The sequence below is a fragment of the Protopterus annectens genome, chromosome 2.part1, assembly GCF_019279795.1.
Source record: "Protopterus annectens isolate FY-2018-M chromosome 2.part1, PAN1.0, whole genome shotgun sequence".
Classification (NCBI taxonomy): domain Eukaryota; kingdom Metazoa; phylum Chordata; order Ceratodontiformes; family Protopteridae; genus Protopterus; species Protopterus annectens.
The window spans coordinates 1,137,386,896-1,137,400,262 of NC_056729.1; positions in this window are offsets into that span (position 1 = coordinate 1,137,386,896).

Consider the following 13,367-nt stretch of genomic DNA (forward strand, 5'->3'; position numbering starts at 1 on the left):
TCATGTGACCCCACTGTTTAACATCTCCCTTACCTGATGTAGTGCACATTCCAACCATGAGGCCAAATGATTATTAGGGAACACATACTAGTGGACTAGGTACCTGTAGTCTTATGTGGATGTTTCTTCTGTCTACATAGCCTGCTATATTTTCTTGCATCAATTCAGCAGATCCATACATATGATACTTCTTCTTCTTCTTCTTCTTTCGGCTTTTTCCCGGTTAGGGGTCGCCACAGCGGATCACCTTGTCCGCACATTAATTGGCAGTGGAGTTTTACGGTGTCGGGTTGCCAGCCCGGCGCCCAACCTTCCACAGAAGGCACACTCACACGCACACCTAGGGCCAATTTTAGAGTGTCCAATCCACCTGCAGCATGTCTTTGGGATGTGGGAGGAAACCGGAGCACCCGGAGGAAACCCACGCGACCACAGGGAGGACATGCAGACTCCGCACAGAAGGCACCCCAGCCAAGGATCGAACCGGAGAACCTCTTGCTGTGAGGCGGCAATGCTAACCACTGCACCACCGTGGCCGCCCTATCCATACATATGATACTATACTATAGTAATCCTTACAAGTAGCATGTAGGTTAGAGACTTACCTTGTGAATGCAGCAGTTGACAGGACTGTAGCTCAGGGCTGACTCTGTGTGAGGTAAGCTGTACACAACCAATACATGGTTAGGTACAGGTTGTCTGGTATCAAAAATGTTATTATATGTGTGTGAGTAGGAGTAATGTGTCAGTCCCTAGGGCCTTAGGTCATCAGTGTATGTGCTGTACATTGTATCTTAGTCAAAGCCAAGCTTATTGGGCTCGCCACCATCTGCCTACAGAGACTTCATCAGGGGTTTCCTCTTTCGAGTCCTCCTGGGACTGTGGCTGTGGTGACGTAGGCACTGGTGGGGGGGTTGTGAATCTCTTCCCTTAGCTGATCCTGCTGCAGCTGTTTCTGCAGGATCATATTGTGTAGCATGGCACATACTGTGACCATATGGGCACATGTGGCTGGAGAGTACTACATGGCTCCACCAGATATACTGAGGCACCAAAATTGTGACTTCAGAAGCCCAAACATACACTCTATGATGTTCCTAGTTTGTGCATGTGCCTCATTATGGCATTCTTCGTTGGGTGTGTGTGCATTTCTGATGGGTGTTATCATCCACAGTTCTAATGCGTAGCCAGCATCCCCCAGTAAATGGCCATGTGGGATGTCCCCCCTAGCAAACATCTGGTACAGCTGTAATGCTTACCAGATATGGGAGTTGTGATAACTGCCAGGGCTGCCAGCACACACATTCATGATAACCCCCTGGGCATTGCACATGACCTGGCAGTCGATGAAGTGGTACCCTTTGCAGTTGACATAGATTCTACTCTCCTCACCAGGTGGTGACTTGATGTGTACATGACTGCAATCTATGGCACCCAATACCTCAGGGTAGTGTGCTAGACAGTAGAAGTGTTGCATATTGCTGGCCTTCACCTCAGGGGTGAATGGAAAATAAATGTGCTCACTGGCATGTGTTGCAAGGCATCCAGGAACTGGTGGAGTATCCTGGAAGCAGATGCCTATGAGCCCCTCATTATGTCCTCAGTTGGTCTTTGGAAAGTACCTATAGCTAGTATACTAAGGGCTATACATACCTTTGTTTCCACTTGGATGGGTTCCCTTCTGTTGGCTCTGGGTCTGAGTTGAGGTGGCAGAGCTCTGTGAGTTCTTGTATTATGTCTCTGTCCACCCTGTACAGCACTACAATCTGCAGCAAATATAGCCACTGAAAGATTACCCTGGGCATGAACAGTCTTTTCTTTCTCTGTCCAGGCCTATTCTCAGCAGCAGCAACAGCAGCAGAACTGATTTCAACATCTAGCACATACAGATGTAGCAGACTTGCAGCAGCTCCTAGTATTCCTTCAGTTAAAATTACCACGTCTGTACTCCAATGGTGCAGAGTATGGGAGAAAAATCAGATTGTAGGGTGTTTGTTTACTTTTTAGTGCTGTGCTGTAGGTGCTGACTGTGTGATTGGCTAGCTGTGATGCATTCCACCTGACTAGTATATTATTAACATAATGTAATGACCCTAGTTTAAGTTAAAGAGAGATCAAAAGTAATTAATATGTCACTGGCTTTTAGATACAATCAGCACTGTGGCCCGCCACAGAAATGCATCCCCCATAGGTAAACAAAGCTTAGCAGTCAGTGTACACAACCCACCAGACTTCCACGCTCAGCATGGCGGCGCACCTTGCAAACATGCTGAAACATGTTACCCTTAGCTAAACAAAGCTTAGAAGTGAGTGCACACATACCCCTGCAAGGATATGCTCAACACAACGGCGTGCCATGCAAACAGGCTGAAATAAGCTTAGAAGTCATTACACACACCCTCCCCTGATGTCAGCTACTTTCTCTGTAAACCACAACATAGTTCTCTGCCTACATGAAGGGGATATGTGAACAAGATTACCCCTTTATGCTATTCAGTAACTCCAACTCATTTGCATAGGGATCCATGCTCACAGCCTGGAACCTACATGCTTCAAAGACCTACCACATTAGCAACAGCACCAATGCACCACTCCAGATACTCCATGCAGGATCCTGTAATACATTTCTGTCACATAATATTAATTTTGTTTTTTTTTTTTTATTTTTTATGAAGCATGCTTGTGCACTGTGGTGCACCATGCAAACATGCTCAGATTGATAAAAAATACATTTAATTTAACTTATTTCCTTAAATTTGTCAGACACACAGAGGATAGTTTTGCTCATATCTGTATGTGGCATGCCATTTCTGTCCATCTATCTATATTTTTCAGCCCCTTTTGTCTGTTTATTTTCCTGTAAATGGAATTTTCCCATGTACACTATGCCTATCTGCTTGCTGGATCACTCTACCTGCCTAATTTGCTTGAGATTCACCTGCTTATGAAGTGATTTGCATAGCACAGAAGTTTCCATGTAGGCGCACTCATATGTGCCGCTCACCAGTGTTTACTGAATCTAAAATTGTTCGTGGCCTTGTTAGCAGTGGGCATTATTCCTACACGGATAAAAAAAAAACATGTAGGCATTATTAAATTCCCTCCTTGGTGTTATGATATCAGATGGATGGGGAATGGTCTACTAATATGGATTATGGCTTAGGATTTCAAATGAACATGTGATGTGCATGTAGGTAAAGAGTTAGCAAAAATGAATTCATGTCAGCACTGTGGTAAGAAACATTAACAGTAATGGAAAACATACATTCCTCATTCATGGGACAGTGTCATGTAACACAGATCTTTTGTTAATAGAAGAATTTAAGTTGCTGTACATGAGAGACACAGTAAGATATGTGTGAGGACTAAGATATTCCTTGGCAAAGTGCACATCACAAAGCAAATATATACATCTTCCCTGTTCTGCATTTCAACTGTAAGTCTGTTCATCTAACTCCATCAAAAGATAAGGATGATGTGGCTCTTGAAGTGGATATAAAAAAATAATGATGAAAACAGAACTTGATAGCACTTTTAAAATTAAGACCATATTGCAAACAACATTTGTTAGATATATAAGAGTCTGTAGCAAGTTTTACTAACCCTGCAGTTAAACAGCTGCTAACAGAGTATTGCTGATTATGGCCATATCCGTATGAATTTGTCCAATAACAGAATTATTCATCGGCATGCACAAAATAAATGTTAATATCAAAATGTGGAATATGTTTCTCTACATAACTATTATGGGTGAAGTAAACAAAGATAACGATTTCAGATATGTTTCCCCTGTGTGAGTTGGAACCCACAGCATGACAAAATGTAGACATGTTGGTTGGTTTCCTTACAGGCAAGCTAACAGGCAGCACATGTTGCTGGTGTTTATTTGAATTCCTGCAGAGAACGGCTGAATGCAGAAACTTTAAACACTTATTGGGCATTTTATTCTAAAGAAATAACAGCTATCAATGCATAACGTAAAACATATGTGTAAGCATCCGGACAGGCATTCCTTTTAGCTTAAATAAATGTGACTATATTAAGAATTTGTACTTTTTTTGAATGAATGAATGAATGAATGAATGAATGAATGAATGAATGAATGAATGAATGAATTAAAGTAGTTATGTATGAGCTTTTATTTAGACATACAACACTGCAATAGGCGATACTGTGGTACTATAAAGAACAACTACAAAAGGCATAGTCATCAGCGGCCTAAGTGCTATAGGCATCAGTGATGCATGAGGGCAGTGGGTGTGTGGAATGAGCTCATATGTTGTAAAACATATGTACATCTACAAAGTTAATTATGTATATTATAAATATTATTAAATAGTTTAACAGCATGGAAATCAAACTCACACATGTAAGAGCAGCAGTTACCACATCCATGGAATTATCCCCATGAGTTAATTGTCACAACAGCTGTTTATGGAACAGAGATATAGCCATAAATTCTGTAGGAATGCTCAGGTATACATAGGGTAGTCACACTTACTATAGGATCCGCGGGCTGTCTCCACACCTCAGCGACCCTCCAATGAAGCTCCTCCATGTCATTATGATGCAAATCATCATAGCAGTGGTGAACCTGCACTACAGCCTAGTAGATTCCTGAACGTCTTCGGGGCTCCCTCACAATATGCTTGCAGATGTCTATCATCACGAAGTTTCCTGACCTGGCTCTCATCTGATGCACCACTAAAGCATACATGGCTGGGATCTGGGTGGTCTTCTCCTTGGTCCAGTTGGGTGCATGGACACCTCTCAACCTCCTCAAAGTAGGCATCTTGATCATACAATGGAAAATTCCTGATAAATACAAAATCAGAAAAATATCACTGAAGTCCCACTCAGTTCACAGGTAGCAATGGTCTGAATTGCAAATGTATCAGAAGCAATATTTGAAATTGGTGTTGATGTCATGTAATCAGATCACTGAAAGATAAATGGAATGTACCACACATGGCATTGTTTATAAATACCTATTGGGTATTTACACAGTGCACCTGGGTGTTAAGCCACAAGTAGCCAATTTATGTGGATATCACAAGTGGGATTCCAAAACCTAAACTTTTAATAAACTGGATTAATCATGTATGGTGCAAATGGTACTTAAAGGTGGGTGCACATTAGGTGCCCTTACTTTCAGTGATTCAAATTGGCAAGTTGTACATTTCTGATTGGATGATTATTACATCTGTGAAAGTTATTCATTCTCAAAGAAACCTGTTTATTTTTTTTAAATGTTTGCTTTAACATAACTTGTTGTAAGTTACTGGACCGAGGTGTGAGTGACCTTTGTGCAGACAGGTTTTATTATTTTCATAAATTGATTTCTTTACCAATATGCGGTTGTATAGACATATTTACAATGGAAATGTGAATAGTACATATGGACAGATTTATGGATCATCCATATTTCTTATTGGTAATTCCCTGGACGTCATGCTGTAACGGAAAGCTACGGATTCTGACACTTTCCTTTATGTGCTATGTTCTTTTGATGCTACAGATATTCCCTCATTAATCTTTTTTAACCAAAGGGTATTAATATGTTCTGTTGTTATTACAGATATTTATTCATTGGTGTTTTTAAAAGTGTTAATAGTATGTTCTTGTGCTGTACAGATATTTCTTCATTCATGCTTCTTAACAAAAGTCTTATTACTACTGAGTCAATATACAAAGGAATGGTACTGCTGTGGCCTGCCTACAGATCCTGAGGTTTTCGGATGCTTTCCATATGTTGTCCAATTGTTAGCTTGTGTAGTATTTCCATGGGAAATGCATGCAGTTGCCTGTGGCATGATGCTGTTCTTTTTAAACCTCCATTCAACATATATGTAGTATCAGAGGTTCTAATCCCATACACAAACTCTATAGATATTAAAAGTTATATTTATTTCAAAAATGTTATGCATGTAGACATTGTTGTTACTTCTTAATTGTCACATTAGCATTTGTCAGTGACAGTGTTTTACAGACATTTCTATTGCACAGCAATGCATACTGTTATGTTGACATACTCTGTCCACAGAATCATCTGCATAAATGGGCTGACACAGAAAAATGACTGTGTGCATATCAACCATCTTAGGCACAACAATTTCTCCCCACAGGGAAATGACATCATATTCAATGCTCTCCAACAACATGGATAGATACTAATGGCCATTCTGGTAATAAGTTTGGAGAAATTAAATCTGGACTGACCTCACCATGGTAAATGAGGTTGGAGGGCACAATAGATCTAGTGATGCCAGTCAGTGATGCAGCTCAGACATGATATTCTGTGCAGCCAACAGATTAAGGCAATACAAGAGCTCTAAAGATGCCACCATTGCCACCCCCGCATGACATCACAGTATTTCTGGCCTCACTGCATACAGCAAAAGGGGAGTAATGCATATCTGGGGGTGAGATAATAGCTGGAGTTCCAGACTGAAAGTGTATGCCATTCTTTCCATGACATAGCTGATTACAGAGAAAAATCATTGCCTGTTGCAGTAGTATGCATACTCTTGTATTGTCATTTTTGATTTACAACACCAGATTTGAACCATGCACACAGATCCACACAGGGTGATGATGATGAACATAAGTTTAATGACATGTAGTCATACAACTACACTACAGACAGAATAGTCCAAACAACATATGTATTGCTGTCTGTATTAATATTTACAGGTCCATCTTTTTCTGCACAACACTAGGGAATGGCAGGTGAGTGTCTCCATACTGTGTTACTGTGACCACTATCTGTTATTACCTCAGCCTCATGTCATGGCACTGCTGTTTACTGTCATATTGTTATCTCCCTAACATTGTACACTACAGGTATATCCAGTGTTGGCCCAAACTGTGCAGATTCAAGTTCAGACAGACCAAGTATGTTACTGCAGCAGTTTTATAGCTTGCATCAATCTGTATCACATATGCAATACATCTAACTGTTGCCCTTCTCCTTACTTTCCCACTGCAGGATCCACACTGGGTGCCTTCCGTTGGTATGCTATTAACTACCCTTCATGCATGTCATTGCTGTTACTCCTGCTGTTGTCCTCCATTAATACTGTGTCCTTTTTCCCATTACTAGGCCAGACTGTGTCAACCTCATCAACTGCACAAACAAGCGGTATGTCTATGTCAAACCTTCTGTATGTTTTAACTGTGTTCACATGGTTAGTGGTGGCAATGATGTAATCAATAATGCTGATCTTTTTCCTTACAATAGTTAAAGTTCATCCCTCTTCAACAGAAACATCTTCCCATGAGGAGTTGTCAGGTGTGCTTTTGTTTGTATTCCTCTCATATGTCATGTATGTCAGTTATGTTACTTAATTGTATGCTCCATGTTATGTAGATTCCTTGAAACATCCATACAGAAGATCTCATGTAAAGTCATTATTATTTGTAACATTGTAGTGAGATATATATGTCATATGTCTTTGATGTTATCCAGCATGTGATGTAAGCACATTGTCCTGCTCTGTGCCATTTGTCTCTTCTTTTAGCACATCAACCATCTGTATCCTCCATTACCCCATCCAGTGATCATGATGTGGAATCGGCTGTATCGTAGTATGGTATACTAGCCCCTGGCACACAGGACATTGACTTGTTGATAGAGTCCATCCAAGATGTTGACAGTGATGTTGATGCAGCTGTAGCCTCAAATGTGAAGGGAGACTTGTCTGACCATTCTGACAATGATGGAACATTGGATGGTGAACAGGATGAGGCCGTTGAACCACAGACCAAAGTTAAGACTGCTGTCAGTGTTGCCAGTTCCCACAACACCTTGAAATTGGGCATTGCAGTAGCTGTAGGCATGCAGATGATATGTGTGGCCAGGTGTCTGCCTACTGCTACAGACAAATGAACTTTCCCAGCAATGTCATGGATCAGACATACATTCACTTGCCTGTGCCACAGATCATGTTGCACACCAGCTACTTGTGATGCATGAAGCTGCTCAAAATGATAGTATAATAGCTGTGGCATGGTCAGTAGAAATCCTGGCCTTTACAGTTCTACAGCAGTGCCATAGCCCAAGAGGGTTCTGCATACCTTGACTGTGCTTAGCCAGTTGCAACATGGGAAAGGCAAGCCACCTCTCAGTAGAACCACCATTGCCCATTGCACATCAGTGTCTATGGTCTAACATGTACACTCTTCACTGCTGGCCCATCTGCTGTGTTTCCACCAGTCATACATAACAAGATCTTCAATTCAGTCATGCTCCTTCGCCTCAACATGGTGTTGTCAACCCATCAGTCTCTCCTGTGGAGCAACCTGGACCAAGTGTTCCTGTATGTGGCAGGTGCAGAGCAGACTGGGGTGTAAGCCATCAGTGAGATCCTCCTAGACTGCATTAAAGTGAGTCCAACAGTTTCATAAATGTAGCTGACTCCTTGTATTACATTACTAGTTTACTGTGATATATTTTTCTGTGGCTATTAAAAGTTCTGTATTTTGTCCTGCATTGTTTCTGATTTTATGTTATTTTATTTTACAGATAAGAACGTGTTTCACTAATGTGTGTCCCTTATTGTTTTCCATACACTGATACAACAATCTGAGTGTGTATGCATATCCGTGTCAGTTGTGCTGTAAGTTGATGATCCCTGTTGTGGTAAATTTGCATATGTTCATATTGTGGTATATAATAATTATGGTGTTATGTCTGATGCTCAGTGTGTACATCTAGTGGGTAATTACCATCAGATGCAGTCTGTACTGCTATGGCAGGGCAACACCTCAACATCAATGTTTAATCTGTGTACTGATGTATGTGTGGCTTGTCATGACTCAAAGTTATGGGTCAGATGCTGCCATGTTGTCTGAGCCTCCACTTGTGGTCAACCCTGCATTGTCCATACCTGTGCCATCTGCCCTCTACAGCCTCCTGCCTCCATTTGATACTTATGGGAAGTTCTCTTCAGACATCTGGGGTTCTTGGGGTAGTTCACCCACAACTGCAGCTGGAAGACCACCATGTGCTCCAGTTAGCATGTTGTGCAACATGGCACACACTGTTATTGTCTGTGCTGCCTTCCCATGTGTGTATTGCAGTGCACCTCCAGATGTGTCCAGACATCTGAACCTAGCTTTTGGTACACCAAACACATACTCTCTGGTGTTTCTGGTTCTTGCATGTGGCCTGTTGTAGGCCTCCTTAGCTGGGTTGGATGGTTCATAGTACAGTATTATTAGCCACGGCTCAAGTGGATAACCATTTGGCCAATAAAAGCACATTTGGTCAGAATGGATACTGTTGTGAGGAGTATTCTTAGCTTACATCCTAGATGTGTTCCTGTACTTACCTAGTAGTAATCCCTCAGGTATTTCAACTTGCTGAAATGCAGCCTTCAGTCCACATTCCCTCCATATCTGAACATTATGGACACTTCAGGGTGTTTTACCATGATGTTTGTTATGCTGTCATCAGTTGCACACACACATTCTGGCAGTTGATGGATGGCCACCCCTTTTTGTTTATGCATTGGTCTGCTTCAGGATGTGCTGTTGTCTTGACAGGTATGTGTGTGCAGTCTATTGTACATAGTACATAGGGAAAGTTTGCAACACTGTAAAACTTGTGCATTACAGTTCTCCAGTCCATGAGGGTGGATGGAAAATGTATGTAGTCATCCACATTACTGTACATTACTTCCAGGAATTTTGCAAGGATACAGCTAGCAGCTGTCTGTGACACTCCCACAGTATCGCTATGCATCTTTGAAATGGCTCAGATGCAAGTATACCCAGTCTGAGACACACTCTAATGTCAAGGGGGATGGGGTTTCCTTGCACAGTCTGCCCAGACATGTGTGGGGAACACATGTTGCAGATAGCCTGTAGAGGTTGTCTGTCTACCCAGCACATGTCAGTTATTTGCTGGTCTGACAAGTGGCCTTGCTCTGACTCTAGCTGGCTGCCTTCTAGGCAAACATAGCCTCATTTATGGCTTGTATCACTGCAACTTGTTGCAGTTCATTAACTGCAGGTTGCTTTTTTATGTTTTTTTTTATTGCTACAGAATTCAGCAAGAGCCATAGTATTAGCTTTTATTCCTTGATATCTGTAAAACATACACAGATGATTTCAGAAACAGATGGGTGCGCATGAGATCCTTAATTGTCCTACATTGAATAATTACCATGTATTCTGAAATAGTGTCGGCAGCAGGTGAAATGAAACCTTTCTTCTGTATGCTGCTCTGTCCGCATATAGCTTCCATGAACTTTATGGAATCTAGCCCACTGTCTTGCCTCAAATTTAATTATGCTAATTTCTTTATCATGAGTTAATCTTAATATTGTAAGAACATCAGATAAAGTTGGTGAGTCAGTTAATGACCATTTCTACTACAAGCTGGTATAACTCATAATAATGAAAATAGACATTTTAACCATTGACGAAATATGTTTATTTTAAAGAATCATATATCTTGAAAGTAGTAATTATATAACCATATAATTTGTGTGGATTATTCTATTTCTTTTCCAGAATTGAATAGTTTTAAGCTACTATAAATGATATGCTCCCAATTCGGTCTCTTTTTAGAATTACATCTCCTTATTTAGTTTTTTTGGTTTTAACAATTTTATTCAACTTATCTGGTGTAAAGAATGCCCTTTGAATAACTTGCCATAAGTTGCTGATATTCCTAACCCTCCCATATCATGACAAATAGTAACTTTAAAAAAGGCTTGTTTAAAAGAAGGGCATAGAATCATACTTCTTAACCTGGAAATATCAAAAATCTGGACAAGGCCCATGAAAAATAGGTACAAATTTGTACACTGATTAACATCTAATTTGCATACATAATTACATAACCCCACCCACTCCAGTGGAGTTGTGGGATACCAACTTTCGAACACAAACTGAACAGACAACCAAAATATGGCACCAGAGTCCCCCTGTAGCCATTCCAATATCCCAAAATGAAGAAGAGTCTCTACGAACCAAATAAAAGAAATAATCCAAAAAGAACGAGCCAGGAAACCAGCAAAGCAATAATACACCTCTTTATTGTCAAAATAAAAAATGATCCAAACCACTCGGAAAAAATAATAATAATAAATATAATAAATCCAAAAGAACAAGATTAAGTGCTTTCATCCACTGTAACGTGGACTTCCTCAAAATCAAATTGATTAATTGAATGATTCATTTTAAAGCATTTTTGGTGCAAACTTCTGTTGATATTTACTTGCCATCACTCGCTTCGGTTTTGTACCTGTGCATTTGGGTTCATCGTCAATGTTGTACAAGGAAAAGTCGAAAGTGAAATCTTTTTCAGTTAATTTTCTATTGTCCTGCATCTTGTTGCATAGGTCTATACCATTACATTGTGGTTGATTAGAGCAAACTGAACGCTGACCATTCGGAATTTCAAAGTCAGCTTCACTTCAGCAGGATAGTTCACCTATCCCCAGTGAAAAACTAAAGCCAGTCCGTTTATGCTCCAGCTGGGTCATGAGCTCAAGCAAGTGAGTAACTTCCCCTTTCAGTGACGATACCTCCATTCGCAACTCGCTGATTTCGTCACTTCTGTTAGGTGTACGCTTCCCGGTGGTCAGCTCCCCTTGGGTATCCATAACAATGAACGAAAACTAAGAAGAGTCTCTACAAACCAAATAAAAGAAATAATCCAAGAAGAACGAGCCAGGAAACCAACGAAGCAATAATACACCTCTTTATTGTCAAAACAAAAAATGATCCAAACCACTCGGAAAAAATAATAATAATAAATCCAAAAGGACAAGATTAAGCGCTTTCATCCACTGTAACGTGGACTTCCTCAGAATCAAATTGATTAATTGAATGATTCATTTTAAAGCATTTTTGGTGCAAACTTCTGTTGATATTTAAAGACATATTCCTCATACTTTTTTTAAAAAACATATTTCCTTACTATGACATAGTTCTAGAAATACGTTAATGTACAATACAAATCAAACAATCATTGCCAATATAATATAAATATTTAAAATACCCTTATCTTATACCTAGAACATATTTCCTTATTATAACAAAACATAGTTCCTGAAATATGTTAATATGTAATGAAATGCCAGACAAACATTGCCTATATAGAATAACTTATCACTCTTGTTGTGAATATATCAATTTAAAACATCCAAAACTTCTAAAATATCTAACAAATATATATTAAAATATATTAAAACCTGACGAATGAACTGCGTTAATTATAATAGCCATATACTTGGGCTGAATATGAAGGTGTGTTTGTGCGTAATAATGTGCAAATATGTATAAAAAAACATAAATAAATACAAAATAATAAAATCTAAGTGTGTGAGTACTATATAAAATTGCAAAATATATAAATGAATGAATTCATATATACGTAAATACATTCAGTATAATACTTTCTATCTTATTGTGCGTGTATAAGTGAATTTTATCATTTTTTTCTAAATGTTGTAAATGTTATAGCTTATGAAATTGTGAAATAGAATATGATAGATAATGATCTATAATATCATATAATATGTGCAATATATTCTATTATAATATTGTGTTATTATATAGTGTAGTATAATTCTATGGCAGAGTGTAATGAACGTATTATACCATCTCCTAATAAAAATGAAAGAATCATAATCATGAAAAAATGAAAAAATCATAATCATGAAAAAACATGAAGAAACATGAATTAACAAGGAAACTTTAAGTTAAAAATGATCTTAGCGATATATATTCATTTAGGCCTGGCTTCGTGGATGCATCAGTTAATATTTGCCATTCTGCCTCCCTAACTGCTAAATATGCCTTAAAATTACCTCCTCTAATGTTGAAATTCACCCGTTCTAAAATGGCAAACTTAAAATAGTGTGTATCATCTGTCTCTTGTATATGTCGACATAAAGCATTACTACTATCATTCTTTTTAACTGCATATAAGTGTTCATAAATTCGCCTTCTAAATTTCTGTTCGGTTTTACCAATGTAAAAACAACTACATTGATAACATTTGGCAAAATAAACAATATTCGTAGTATTGCAATTGCCACTAACAAACTTTACTTTAGTCCTATTTATATTTTCCAGGATCAAATTTTCATCTTCATTAATTACCTTACAATACTGGCAGCTTCCACACTTCCTGGTTCCTCTGTTGTTTCTGATATCACTAGTCTGATCTTTATTCTTTTCAAATAGGGACTTCAAGTTCATTCCCATTTTATATACAAAAATAGGTGTCTCACCCAGTACTTCCCTTAAATCAGTGTCATTAAAAGATACATTCCAATATTTCTTAACAATTTCTTTTATATAATTTATCTGTGGGTGTAATACATAATACATGCCCTATTATACCTTTT